This window comes from Schistocerca serialis, chromosome 5 (genome assembly GCF_023864345.2).
Source record: "Schistocerca serialis cubense isolate TAMUIC-IGC-003099 chromosome 5, iqSchSeri2.2, whole genome shotgun sequence".
In the NCBI taxonomy this organism is placed as follows: Eukaryota; Metazoa; Arthropoda; class Insecta; order Orthoptera; family Acrididae; genus Schistocerca; species Schistocerca serialis.
The window spans coordinates 265,562,144-265,577,289 of record NC_064642.1 but is presented as its reverse complement, the minus strand read 5'-3'; positions in this window follow the sequence as shown (position 1 = coordinate 265,577,289).

Below are 15,146 nucleotides of genomic sequence, written 5' to 3'. Positions count from 1 at the left end.
GAACGATGTTTTCTAAACCCATGTTGACCGTGTGTCAATAGACCGTTTCCTTCGAGGTAATTCATAATGTTCGAAAACAATATATATTCTAAAATCCTGCTGCATTTCGACGTTAATGATATGGGCCTGTAATTTAGTGGATTACTCCTACTACCTTTCTTGAATATTGGTGCGACCTGTGCAACTTTCCAGTCTTTGGGTACGGATCTTTCGTCGAGCGAAAGGTTGTATATTATTGTTAAGTATGGAGCTAAAGCATCAGCATACTCCGAAAGGAACCTGATTGGTATACAGTCTGGGCTAGAATACTTGCTTTCATTAAGTGGTTTGAGTTGCTTCACTACACCGAGGATATTTACTTCTACGTTACTCATGTTGGCAGCTGTTCTCGATTCGAATTCTGGAATATTTACTTCGTCTTCTTTTGTGAAGGCATTTCGAAAGGCTGTGTTTAGTAAATCTGCTTTGGCAGCACTGTCTTCGGTAGTATCTCCATTGCTATCGCGCAGAGAAGCCATTCATTGTTTCTCATGGCTAACATACTTCACATACGGCCAGAATCTCTTTGGATTATCTGCCAGGTTTCGAGACAAAGTTTCGTTGTGTAAACTGTTATAGGCGTCTCGCATTCAACACTGCGCTAAGTTTCGAGCTTCTGTAAAGGATCGCCTATCTTGGGGATTTTGCATCTGTTTAAATTTGGCATGTTTGTTTCTGCAACAGTGTTCTAACCCGTTTTGTGCACCAAGGAGGATCAGCTCCGTCGTTTGTTAGTTAATTTGGTATAAACCTCTCAATTGCTACCGATACTATTTCTTTGAATTTAAGCCACATCTCGTCTACACTTATATTATTAATTTGGAATGAGTGGAGATTGTCTCTCAGGAAGGCGTCAAGTGAATTTTTATCTCCTTTTTTCGATAGGTATATTTTCGCTTATTTTTGGAGGATTTGGGGATTACAATATTCAATCTCGCTACGACAACCCTGTGTTCACTAATCTCTACACCGGGTTTGATGCTGGTTATTAATTCAGGATTATTTGTTGCTAAGAGGGCAAGTTTGTTTTCACAACCGTTTACTATTCGTGTGGGCTCATGAACCAAATGTTTGAAATAATTTTCAGAGAATGCGTTTAGCACAAATTCGGATGATATTTTATGCGTACCTCCGGAATTAAACATGTATTTTTGCCAACATATCGAGGGTAAATTAAAGTCACCCCCAATTATTATCGTATGAGTCGGGTACTTGTTTGAAATCAAACTCAAGTTTTCTTTGAACCTTTCAGCAACTCTATCATCTGAGCTGGGAGGTCGGTAAAAGGATCCAATTATTATTTTATTCCGGCTGCCAACAATGACCTCTGCCCATACAACTCACAGGAAGTATCTACTTCAATTTCGTGACAAGTTAAACTACTTCTAACATCAACAAACACGCCACCGCCAACCATGTTTAGCCTATCTTTTCGGAACACTGCTATATTCTTCGCAAAAATTTAGGTTGAGCTTATATCCGGGTTTAGCCAGCTTTCAGTGCCTATAACGATTTGAGCATCAGTGCTTTCTATTAGCGCTTGGAGCTCTGGTACTTTCCCAATACAGCTACGACAATTTACAACTGTTGTACGAATGGTTCCTGTATCTACGTTTTTCCTGTGTTCAGGCTGCAGCCTTTGTGACTGAAGCCCTTCTTGTGTTTTCCCGAGACCCTCTAAACTAAAAAAACCGCCCAGTCCATGCCGCACAGCCCCTGCTACCCGCGAAGCCGCCCCCTGAGTATAGTGGACACCTGACCTATTCAGCGGAACCCGAAACCCAACCACCCTTTGGCGCAAGTCGAGGAATCTGTAGCCTACACGGTCGCAGAACCGTCTGAACCTCTGATTCAGACCCTCCACTCGGCTCTGTACCAGAGGTCCGCAATCTGTCCTGTCGACTACGCTGCAAATGGTCAGCTCTGCTTTCATCTTGCAAGCAAGACTGGCAGCCTTTACCACTTCTGTTAGCCGCTCGAAACCAGAGACAATCTCTTCTGATCCAAAGCGACACACATCATTGGTACCAACGTGAGCAACCACCTGCAGTTGACTGCGTCCTGTGCTCTTCATAGTATTCGGGAGGACCCTTTCCACATCTGAAATGACTCCACCTGGTATGCACACGGAGTGCACATTGGTTTTCTAACCTTACTTGTCAGCCAAGTCCCTAAGGGGCCCCATAATGCGCCTAACGTTGGAGCTCCCAACTACCAATAGTCCCACCCTCTGAAATTGTCCAGATCTTGCAGACTGAGTGGTTTCCTCTGAAACAGGAGAGGTGACAGCATCTGGCTCAGCGACAGTGTCAGCCACAGACAGCACCTGGAACCTGTTTGTCAGACAAACCGGGGAGGTTTTACGTGTGGCCACCTGGGAAGTCTTTCGCTGCCTGCTTCGCCCCGGGGCGAACTCCCACTCGACCACAGGTAAGGGGTCAGCCTCAGTGCGAGCAGTAACTGGGTTGGCCACTGGTGAGGACCGATCGGAGGACTCTGACGCGTTGGACGTCAGTTGGATCCCCACAGCCAGCCCACAACAGTGGTGCCCATCGATTGCAGCCTCAAGCTGTGTAACTGAAGCCGTCACAGCCTGAAGCTGAGAGAGAAGTGTCTCCAACTCGGCTCGCATCTGCACACAACAATCGCAGTCCCTGTCCATACCAAAGACCGTGGAAAACTAAACTACGCAGATAAACGGGCTATTGACACGTGCTGCGCAACTCTAATGTAGACCCTGACGAAAATATTTTGTAAGCTACATCCTTTGTTGATGGACTACGCTTTGGAGGATTATTCCAATGAATCTCAGTCTTCTTTCATACCTGCAATTAATTTTAGGTAGTCGTTCTACCTCAAATCGCTCCGTGTACATACTCTCAGATATTTTATGGAAATAACTACTTCCAGTGATCGTTCTGCAATCATACAATCATACAATTCTCTGCAGGTTTCTCTGTCGATGTACTCGTAATACGTTAAATTTGTGTATGTTGGGGTCACCTGCCACTCCTGCCATTCTCTGCAGGTTCTCCTGCAATTCTCTACAATTTTTCAGTGTTACAACTTCTCTGTATACACAGAAACATCCGCAAAAGCCTCCTGAAACTACTGACGTTATCTGCTAGGTCAGCCCGCATCTCGTGGTCGTGCGGTAGCGTTCTCGCTTCCCACGCCCGGGTTCCCGGGTTCGATTCCCGGCGGGGTCAGGGATTTTCTCTGCCTCGTGATGGCTGGGTGTTGTGTGCTGTCCTTAGGTTAGTTAGGTTTAATTAGTTCTAAGTTCTAGGCGACTAATGACCTCAGCAGTTGAGTCGCATAGTGCTTAGAGCCATTTGCACCATTTTTTCTGCTAGGTCATTCATATATACTGTGAAAAGCAAAGATTCCAAACACTCCCTTGGACCATGGCTAAAGTTACTATTACTTCTTTCTGTCCAGAATGACATTCTGTGTTTTGCTTATTTAAGACTCATCGATCAAGTCACACAGTTGGTCTGATTTTCCATACGCTTGTGTTTTGTTGATTAGGCAAAACTCTATCAACTGCCTCCAGAAGTCAAGGACCATGGCATCTACCTGGGTATCTATTGCTTTCCGGGCCTTGTGGATGAAGAGAGTGAGCTGGGTTTCACACAATCGTTGTTTTGGAACCCATATTGATTCCTACAGGACAGATCAATCAATCAGTCTCTGTATTCACTTATTCAGAAAATACATTGCATGGATGTACCAGTTCATAGTCAAGACTAATTACAATAAAACTTCTTATATTTAAGTTATTCACAAATTTACATATAAATGCGATCATCATATGTATTTGATTTTACCTTTTTGTAATCAAATATTCTTCAGTGTTATAGAAGCTGCATGTTATTAAAGTTGTTTTAATTCCACTTTGAATTCATGGAAGCCTTTAATTTTCCATAGAGTGGCAGGCTATGAACTAAAATATATTTTGATTTGATAATGTGACTTTTTTGCCAAAGAGGTTTTATGTGAGTTTCTCTGCGAAAACCGTCTATGTTTATTGTTTTGTGGTTGTGAAAATTCCTGACGAGTTTTCAAGAACGCAAATCCATAAATTTATGAGTGAGAAAGTGTCATTATTTTAAACTGTATATATATTTCCCTGCATGCCGCTCTGTGGGGAATTCCTTTCGTTATTCTGAGAGCCCTTTTTTGACATTTGAAAGTTTGTTTTGCCATACTTGTATTTCCCCAGAAAATCACGCCATATGCAAACATCTGTTCATACAAGTATAATGGGCACACAACAGTGGTTCAATAAATCAAAAGTTGGAAGCATTCTCAGCACTTAGAAATATTTGCTTCTAGATGGTTTCCCCATTTCAGGTGTGCATCCATCCATAAGTGTAGAAATCTTGTGTATCTAGCTTGTACAGTAGCACAGTTCCCTAACTCATCTCTTATGCTGCTTCTAACTTCTGAAATTATTGAAATTCATTCATATAGTTTTTTCCTTATTTATGATGGAAGAGGTATACTTAAACCATTTTCCTGCATAGTTTACTGTGTTAGAGACTTTCTGCTGTAGATTATGCTCAGGGGATCCTTTTGCAAAAATGCTTGTGTCATGAGCAAATATTACTGTATCTGCTGCTATCAAATGGTTTGGCAAATCTTGTATTACACCAGGAACAGCAGGAGGCCCAACATGCAACCCTGGGGCTCTGTGTAACTTTTTTGTAATCTGAAGGATATTCCATGACTTTGTGACATATTTGTACAATTTGTTGTCTGACAGAGAGATAGGACTTCAATTCTTTGAGGGTGGCCCTGGACTCCCCAGCAATATAGTTTCATAACCAACATGTCATGACTGATTAGATCAGATACGTTGGACAAATCTTATACTGTACAACAATGTAATTCGTTCATCTCAGGCATTACAACCATTTCCTGAACTGAAAGAAAGCTGTTTTTCTTAATTTGTTCTTCCTAAACCCATTTTGAGTATTAGTTCATATTTCATTTTCATTCAAGAAAAAGCTATCCTTTCATACATAAATATTTAGATTACTTTAGAAGAACCTATAAATAGTAACACTGGTCTATGTCGAATGTACTATTCCTCGTGTTGTGAGACTTATAATGCTGCAAATTTTCTATTAGAAATGAAACCATATAGATATTGCTGCAATAGCTTTGGTATGAGATGATCCTAGATACTTACTGTATACTGAGCACAGCTACAACGTGATTTTGTAAATGTCTCTATGCCAACGCCTGTCATAGCCCTATAGACGGCATTTGTTCTTGCCTACAGCCATTTGTGCTTCACAGCTGAAAGCTGTCAAATGTGTTGACAGGTCTCAAGAATTTCATTAAGTTAACTTGACTGTAGGAGTGTCACAGTAGTGAAGAATAAATGTATTAAAACTTCATGTGCAATGTGACACTTTTCACCCATCTTCGTGTTCATGACCTGACATCTCTTAAACCATGATTCATACATTGATGTATTTGTGTAGTTATATTCAGCTACATATGTGGATACTGTCTGCTAAATATGTTGTGAATTGGAGATGTGAATTATGTGAAATACTTGTATTTGAAATGCAAATACACAGCGCAAAATACTTATTTCTATTTTGCATTTGAAATATTTTTTTTTCGAAAAGCATTTCATAATTTATTTGAAATACTTAAAATATACACATTTTCTGTTTGTAAAATGCAAAATGCTTTTACTAAATTTTTTATATCATACTTGACAGTTTTCAGTCATTTAATAAGCCATTTGTTTAGACAAAAATAGTTCCATAACGGATACAGGTGGCGCAATATGTGACAAGGGTATACCTGTCAAGTGACTATAACCATGAACCTAATTATTAGAAAAGCACTGACTTGAGAACATATTATTTGTTTTCTATTATTGTTTGCTTAATGTAAAACGTAACATAGCTTCTACTGATCACAAAAGGAAGTAAAGGAAAGATGGAGCGAGGTCAATATCACATTTTTGTGTGATTACGAGTTTACTTGCATGCAACACTAAGAGAGTTCATTCACTGTGACAGTGACAGCTACGTCTTTGTGAACAGTGTCCACATCTACAGAGTACTGGAAAAACTGTTTTGTTTCGTCAGTAAGATTAGTATCGATAGTTGTTATCCACCATTTATAATTTAGATACTATTGCTGTACTAACGATGTTCATCCAATAGTAAATTCTTTTTGTTTAAATGGGACTCCTGAAACCAGGTTCCATAAATCGATTTCACAATACCGTTTCTGGTTGGCCATGTAAACACTCCAATATCAATTCTCACACAAACGTTTTTGAAATGGACTTGGAATGTCTGGTTGCCTCTTGTTTTCAAAATATTCGACTAATACAGATGAGGTGACTTATTGTGCAGTGAAGGAGAAGTGGAATTAGTAGATTAAACATGAAACTGTCCAACTCTAATATTTAAGTGAGGAGGAATAGTGATTTTGCGGACTAAATGAGAAACTGGAACAGGTTTTTTTCAGACGCCATATTTTACTGGGCTAGCAAATCCGTTTAAGACCTTAATATGAAAACATGACAGCGAAAAATGGTTTCTGAAATTCGGTTTCCTCTTTTGGAAGATGTGTTTCATGTAAAAGCAGCGATAATAAACACAGACAATGATTTAACCATAGTGATTGTTTCTTATATCAATTGTAGAAAATGAATCCTTTAAGGATCTTACTGAAGTGCACAGTAGTTACCTGTCCCACGAAAAGTTATGTGCCAGAAACATATAATAAAAAATCGCAGAACAATACACGTGATAGGGTGTTGGAAAAGGCTGATTCTGTATGCACCATTAACGACATTCCATCGTCATCCAAGAGAAGCAATCTGGGTGTAATGTTTCATTGGACTGATTGCAAAAATTGTAATGAGGAAGTTTAGTTTTGCCTTGCAGGAGGTTTAAGGGAATACACAGTTACGATAATGATGCCGAATAGAATGTGGAACTTTATAGTAAATTCGATGGCTGACGAAAATAGTGAAAACCATGGCCAACAATGAATGAAATATGGTCAAAGCCCTTAAAATATGTAGAAAGAATTCGGATACAGGAACAAGTGAAAGAGATTCAGCTCATATTCAAAATATTGAAGTTTTGTATGACAATTTTGTTGTTCTTGTTGATGATGATGATGATGACAATGAGTGTGTGATAACACTAAGAGAATCTCTAGAGACATATGAAGATTTTGAAGGGTTGCAACAGCCTAATTATGAGAAGTGTGCCACACACAAATGTATAAGGAGATGTGGATAAGGCCAGATTTCAAAGTAACTTACTGATGTAGCTAAGTGAAACTACAAGGTATTGTGGAACTTATATTAAATGTGTTTAAATGCTGTGAAATCTATTTAGAATCAGCAGTAAAGTTCTCAACTTATCCATGTCCAACACTTTGAAATTTATACTATAATTCTATTCAAGATATACTCACAGTCACTGATATTCTACACAAACTTTAAGGAAACACTGATTAGCAGTTTTCAAAGAAACTGAAATACAGTGAATACTGTGAATATATAAGCTGTTCGAAACGTATTGCTGATGGCATCAGAAATTTAGTAGGAAATAAAGATACCTACTGTGGATGTTTTCTGCCAGAACTAATGAGAACGCAAATATTGTTAAGTAGATGTAAGTGTAGGCTTCTGTGCTTCTGTGGCTATTGTCACAGTCAATAAAATTCTTATGGATCTGTGATTGCATTGTCAATGTGTAGTCAGGCAGCAGCAGCCAGGTGAGACAGATGCAGCAACAGGGAAGTAACCGATTTTGTGACATTTATGGCTTCCTAACCAGGAGGGAATTTTATAATATCAAATGTGTGCTTTGGCAATGGCCTTGCCACAGTGGATGCACCAGTTCCCGTGAGATCACCGAAGTTATGCGCTGTCAGGCGTGGCCAGCACTTGGATGGGTGACCATCCAGCCGCCATGTGCTGTTGCTATTTTTTGGGGTGCACTCAGCCTCGTGATGCCAGTTGAGGAGCTACTCGACCGAATAGTAGCGGCTCTGGTCAAAGAAAGCCATCATAATGACCGGGAGAGTGGTGTGCTGACCACATGCCCCTCCTATCCGCATCCTCAACTGAGGATGACACGGCTGTCGGATGGTCCCGATGGGCCACTTGTGGCCTGAAGACGGAGTGCTAGTAAATGTGTGCTTTAATAGTTTAGTTTCTTGAGTTTCTGTGTATTAATTTAATATCTAAGAGCCTCAGTTCTCTTGTTTTCGATTGCATCGGAAAGTAAACCGATTTTGTGACATATTACAAGTTCCTAGCCAGGGGCGAATTATTTAGCTTCGCCTGAGTTCTTTGGTAGTTAGGTTTTTAAATCCCTGCTTGTTAATCTAATTTATTAGACACTGTTCCTTTCTTTTTCATCTGCATCTACAGTAGAGATCGTTTATCTGGGTAGTTTAATTTTCCGCAGTCTTTAGTATGGATAGGGACTGTATTGTTGTATGTGGATGCGAACCGAGTTGGTGACACTTCACTCTCAGCTGCAGTCTGAGTCCTCTGATCGTCACTGATGGCCAGCCCAGGTATTGCTCGCATTAAGGCTGCCCCCTCACCTGTGTTCGATTGGGAGGTCGCCCCAGGGCGAGGCAGGCGGTGAAAGACTTCCCATGGGGCTGAACTTAGTCTTGTGTAGGTACATGATGAAAGAACCCCAGGATATCGTAAAGTTAATATTTATTAAAAAACAAAAAAAATGAAACACCGGTCGATCAGAAGGGTTGGCAAAGACGTTAATTGTGAATGCTCGGTAAGGCGCAGACAAACGAAAAAACATTCATTCAATTATTTGTGCAGTTTTTTGTTTTTACACACACTCTCTCATGAGAGGAAGGACGATGAAGATGTGCGGTTTTAAATATGAAGTATTACGAGTTTTATGTATCATATGAGTGCATGAATAATAGTATCCTGAACAATTGTATTTTTTATTTGTTGAAGTGAAGTGGAAACCATATAAGGAGGATTTTCGTGATTATGACAAGCGCCTGCAAACTATAATTGAAATGTAAGTGAAGTCCAATAGCCAAGAAAAGTTCAAATAAGCAAATAAGCGGACAATCGCAGAGGGTGGGGCTGTCTGGCGTGGACTGGGAGATTTTTTAGAATAGAGGGTCTTAGAGACATGGCTGCCAAGAAGGGGAAGAAATCCAATGTGCACTCCGTGTGCATACCGGGTGGAGTCATGCCAGACGTGGAGCAAGTCCTTCCAGATGCCATGAAGAGCACAGGGATCATCCAACCGCAGTTGGTGGCTCACGTCAGTACCAATGACGTGTCACTTTGGATCAGCAGAGATTCTCTCTGGTTTCAAGTGGCTAACGGAAGTGGTAAAGGCTGCCAGTCTTGCTTGCAATAGGAAAGCAGAGCTGACTATTTGCAGCATAGCCGACAGGACAAACTGCAGACCCCTGGTACAGAGCCAAGTGGAATATCTGAATCAGAGGCTCAGATGGTTCTGCAACCGTGTAGACAGCAGGTTCATCGACTTGCGCCAAAGGGTGTTTGTGTTTCAGGTTCTGCTGAATAGGTCAGGAGTCCACTATATGCAGGAGGCAGCTACACGTGTAGAAGGAGCTGTCTGGCGTGGACTGGGAGATTTTTTAGAATAGAGGGTCTTGGGAAAACACAAGAAGGGCTTCAGTCACAGAGGGTGCAAGCTGAAAACAGGATGAACGTAGATACAGGAACCATCGATATAACGGTTGTAAATTGTCGTAACTGTGTTGGAAAAGTACCAGATTTCCAGTGCTAATAGAAAGTGCTGATGCTCAAATTGGTATAGGCACTGAAAGCAGGCTAAAGACAGAGATAAGCTCAGCCGAAATTTTTGTGAAGAACCTATCTTGTCGCGAAATTGAAGTAGATAGTTCCCGTGAGTTAGTATGAACAGAGGTCATTGTTGTCAACCGGAATAAAATAATAACTGGATTCTTTTGCCGACCTTCCAATTCAGATGATACAATTGCTGAAAGGTTCAAAGAAAACTTGAGTTTGATTTCAAACATGTACCCAATTCATACGATTGTAGTTGGTGATGACTTTAATTTACCCTCGATATGTTGGCGAAAATACATATTTAATTCCTGAGGGATGCATAAAACATCATCCGAAATTGTGCTGAATAGTAAACCATTGTAAAAACATACCTGACCTCTTAGCAACAAATAATCCTAAGTTAATACCAAGCATCAAAACGGGTACGGGGTTTCTGTACAGAGGGTTGTCGTAGCGAAATTGAATATTGTAAACCCTAAATCCTCCAAAAATAAACGAAAAATGTAGTAATTAAAAAAAGCAGATAAAAATTCACATGACAACTTCCTGAGAGATAATCTCCACTGTTTCCAAATTAACAAAATAAGTGTAGACCAGATGTGGCTTGGATTCAAAGAAATAGTATCGGCAGCAGTTGAGAGATTTATACCAAATAAATTAACAAACGATGGAACTAATCTTCTTGGTATACAAAACGAGTCAGAACACTGTTGCAGAAACAACGAAACAAACACGTCAAATATAAACACACGCAAAATCTCCAAGATTGGCGATGTTCTACAGAAGCTCGAAATTTAGAGTGGACTTCAATTCGAGGTGCTTATAATAGTTTCCACAGCAGAACTTCGCCTCGAAACATGGCAGAAAATCCAAAAAGATTCTAGTCGTTTTTTGAAGTATGCTAGCGCAAGCCCACCGTGCTAACCATGTGGTCTAACGTACTGCTTTCCAAGCAGGGGAAGGCGTGACGGTCCTCGGCACTAATCCACCTGGCGGATTAGTGTCGAGGTCCTGTGAGCCAGCCAGTCTGTGGATAGTTTTTAAGGCGGTTTTCCATCTGCCTCAGCAAATACGGGCTGGTTCCCCTTATTCCACCTCAGTTACACTATGTCGGCGATTGCTGCCCAAACACTGTCTCCACATACGCGTACACCATAACATAATTACTCTACCACGCAAACATTGGGATTACACTCGTCTGGAATGAGATGTTCTCAGGGGGGTCCATTGGGAACTGAACCGCACAATAACCCTAGGCTCGGTGTGAGGTGGCAGTGGGGTGAGTGGACTGCTGTAGCCCATTGTGGGGTTGTGAACCACTGAGGGATACATACATACATGCTAGTGGCAAGACACAGTCAACGCCTTCTCTGTGATATACAAATGGAGACATTATCGAAGACAGTGCAGCCAAAGCAGAGTTACAAAAGACAGCCTTCTGAGATGTCTTTCCAAAAGAAGATGAAGTAAGTATTCCAGAATTTGAATCAAGAACAGCTGCCAACATGAGTAACGTAGAAGTAGATATCCTCAAAGTAGTGAAACAACTTAAATCACTTAATAAAATCAAGTCTTCTGGTGCAGACTGTATACCAGTTAGGTTCCTTTCAGAGTATGCTGATGCAATAGCTCTATATTTACCAATCATATACAACCCTTCCCTCGATGAAAGATCTATACCCAAAGACTGGGAAGTTGCACATGCCACACTAATATTCAAGAAAGATAGTAGGAGTAATCCACTAAATTACAGGCCCATATCAATGTCGACATGCAGCAGGATTTTGGAACAGATATTGTGTTCGAACTTTATGAATTACCTAGAAGGAAACTGTCTATTGACATACAGTCAATATGGATTTACCTGTAGAAAACATCGTCCTTGTGAAACACAACTCACATGAAATGTTGAGTGCTAATGACAAGGGATCCCAAATTGATTCCGTATTTCTATATTTCCGGAAGGCTTTTGACGCTGTACCACACAAGCGGTTTGTAGTGAAGTTACGTGCTTATGGAATGTCGGCTCAATTATGTGACTGGATTCGTGATTTCCTGTCAGAGAGGTCACAGTTCGTAGTAACTGATGTTAAGTCTTCGAGTAAAATAGAAGTGATTTCTGTCCCATCCCAAGGTGGTGTTTAGGCTCTTTGCTGTTCCTTATCTAAATAAACGGTTTGGGAGACAATCTGAGCAGTCGTCTTAGGTCGTTTGCAGATGACGCTGTCGTTTTATAAGTAGGTTGTTTAGGTTTTTATGTTGGTAACGCCACGTAGCGCTCTGTGTGAAAATCACTGACTGTGCTGTGTGCAATCTGTGACTAGTTGGACTCATTGTCGAAATATTCGCTTGTGTAATGTTGGGCAGTTGGATGTGAACAGCGCATAGCGTTGCACAGTTGGAGGTGAGCCGCCAGCAGTGGTGGTCGTGGAGAGAGAGAGATGCCAGAGTTTTGAGAATGGACGATCTGGGCGTGTGCCCGCCAGAAAATGGAAATTTGTAAAGATGGATGTCATGAATTTATATATATATATATATATATATATATATATATATATATATATATATATATATATGATGACTTTTGAACACTGTTAAGGTAAATACATTGTTTGTTCTCTATCAAAATCTTTCATTTGCTAACTATGCTTATCAGTAGCTAGTGCCTTCAGTAGTTAGAATCTTTTATTTAGCTGGCAGTATTGGCGCTCGCTGTATTGCAGTAGTTCGAGTAACGAAGATTTTTGTGAGGTAAGTGATTCAGGAAAGGTATAGGTTATTGTTAGTCAGGGCCATTGGTTCAAATGGCTCTGAGCACTATGGGACTTAACTTCTGAGGTCATCAGTCACCTAGAACTTAGAACTACTTAAACCAAACTAACCTAAGGACATTGCACACATCCATGCCCGAGGCAGGATTCGAACTTGCGACCGTAGAGGTCGCGCGGTTCCAGACTGCAGCGCCTAGAACCGCTCGGCCACCCATGCTTGCAGTTTGGGCCATTATTTTGTAGGGATTATTGAAAGTCAGATTGCGTTGCGCTAAAAAAAATATTGTGTGTCAGTTTAGTGATGATCAGAATAATTAAAGAGGGAGATGAATACGTTTAGTTTTGTTCAGCTGTTTGAAAATCAAATAACGTAAGAGGTAGTGTAACTGAGGCGGAATAAGGGCAACCAGCCCGCATTTGCCGAGGCAGGTGGAAAACCGCCTAATAATTGTAGGCTGACAGTAATGGCTATGTATACGCAGGTTGGTTATAATTTTTCTAAGGGGACGTTTCAGTTTATCGACTAGTTAAGTCATCAGGAGGTCAAAACAAATTGCAAAACGATTTAGAAAAGATACCTGTATGGTGCGAAAATTGGTAATTGACCCCAAATAACAAAAAGTGTGAGGTCATCCACATGAGTGCTATAAGGAATCCGTTAAACTTCGGTTTCACGATAAACCAGGCTGCAAATTCAACTAAATACCTAGGAATTACAATTACGAACAACTGGAAGGAACACATAGAAAATGTTGGAAGGCTAAACAATGGCTGCGTTTCATTGGCAGGACACTTAGAGAATATAACAGATCTACTGAGGAGACTGCTTACACTATGCTTGTACGTTCTCTTTTAGAATACTGCTGTGTGGTGTGGGATCCTTATCAGATGGGATTGACAGAAACCATAAAAAAAGTTCAAAGAAGGGCAGCATGTTCTGTATTATCGCGAAATATGGGAGAGAGTGTCACTGAAATAATACAGGATTTGAAGTGGACATCATTAAAACAAAATCGTTTTTCGTTGCAAAAGAATCTTCTCATGAAACTCCTATCACAACTTTCTCCTCTGAATGCGAGAATATTTTGCTGAGCGGACCTACAGAGGGAGAAACGATCACCATGATAAAATAAGGGAAATCAGAGCTCGTACGGAAACATGTAGGTATTCATTCTTTCCACACGCTATACGAGATTGGAATAATAGAGAATTGTGAGGGTGGGTCGATGAACCCTCTGCCAGGCACTTAAATGTGATTTACAGAGTATCAATGTAGATGTACATGTAGATGTAGAACATTGCCAGTGCAGTCAGTAATTCAGAATTGTTTTATTAACAGTGCTAAGTAGCTTGCAAATGGATGACACTATATACTGTAGTGTGCTGATAGAAGTTATTGAAGAAAGTTTTAATAGGTATTTTGAGACATTCTATAACTTAGAGGAATCAAAGCAAAGGATGCCATTTAACTTCGTGTCTTTTCAAAATGAAATAGGTCCAAAGGTTAGCAGAGAATATCTTAAAGAAATGTTCATTTCAGAAATGTGGAAGATGAAGTAAGAAGACAGGAAGAACTTGCAACATTCTGACAAAAAAGAAGGCTCAGTCTTATTTTATGTTTCTTGAGGACTCTGATTCTTCTGTAGCTAGTGATAGTTCCCACACTACAACAGATACAGAAATACTGCAGTATTTAAAAGGTAATGACAATAGTTTAGATTATTTGAAAAGATTTCCAACTGTAAAAAATTTTCCTTAAATATAATAATTGTTTACCAAGTCCTGCTTCTGTTAAACAACTACTTTCCTTTGCTGAAATGATAATGAGGCCACATAGGCAGAACATGAGAGATGAATGATCTGAACAATTATTGGTGCTAAAGTCAGTGAAATAAATGGGATGTAAACCGTTTACTAACTAGAGGTATTTTACTTGAATAAAGGTATTTTGAAAATATTTATTCTGCATTTTACTTTTAAATAGTTTATTTCATACCACTTTGTATCTACATTTGAACAGAAAAAATAACCAGATATTCACATTTTAAATTTAAATACTTTTAATGAGCTTTTTTGCACGTCTCTGTTGTGAATAGAGTTAGTAGCAAAGAAGTAATAAATTTAAACGTCATGCACATTGCAATAGTTTTTCACACATCTGATACTTACGACATCATGTCTTCTGAAGTAAGTGTGGTACCATGATATAATTTTGTAGAGGCATTTAGCGGGATATGTGCATACTGTCTGTGAAATTAATTGTGAATATCGTTAGCAGCACAGGTGTAATTAATTTAAACGTCATGTATGATGTGGCAGTTTTTCACACATCCCATTGTTTATGACGTCATAACTCCTGAAATGTGGTAAGTAGGTGGTTCTTCCCCACAATAATTGTAGGCTGACAGTAAGGACTATGTATAAGCAGGTTGGTTGGAATCAGTCCAGTGGTTTAGAAGGAGATGTGGAACATACATATACACATACACAGACACACTTACATA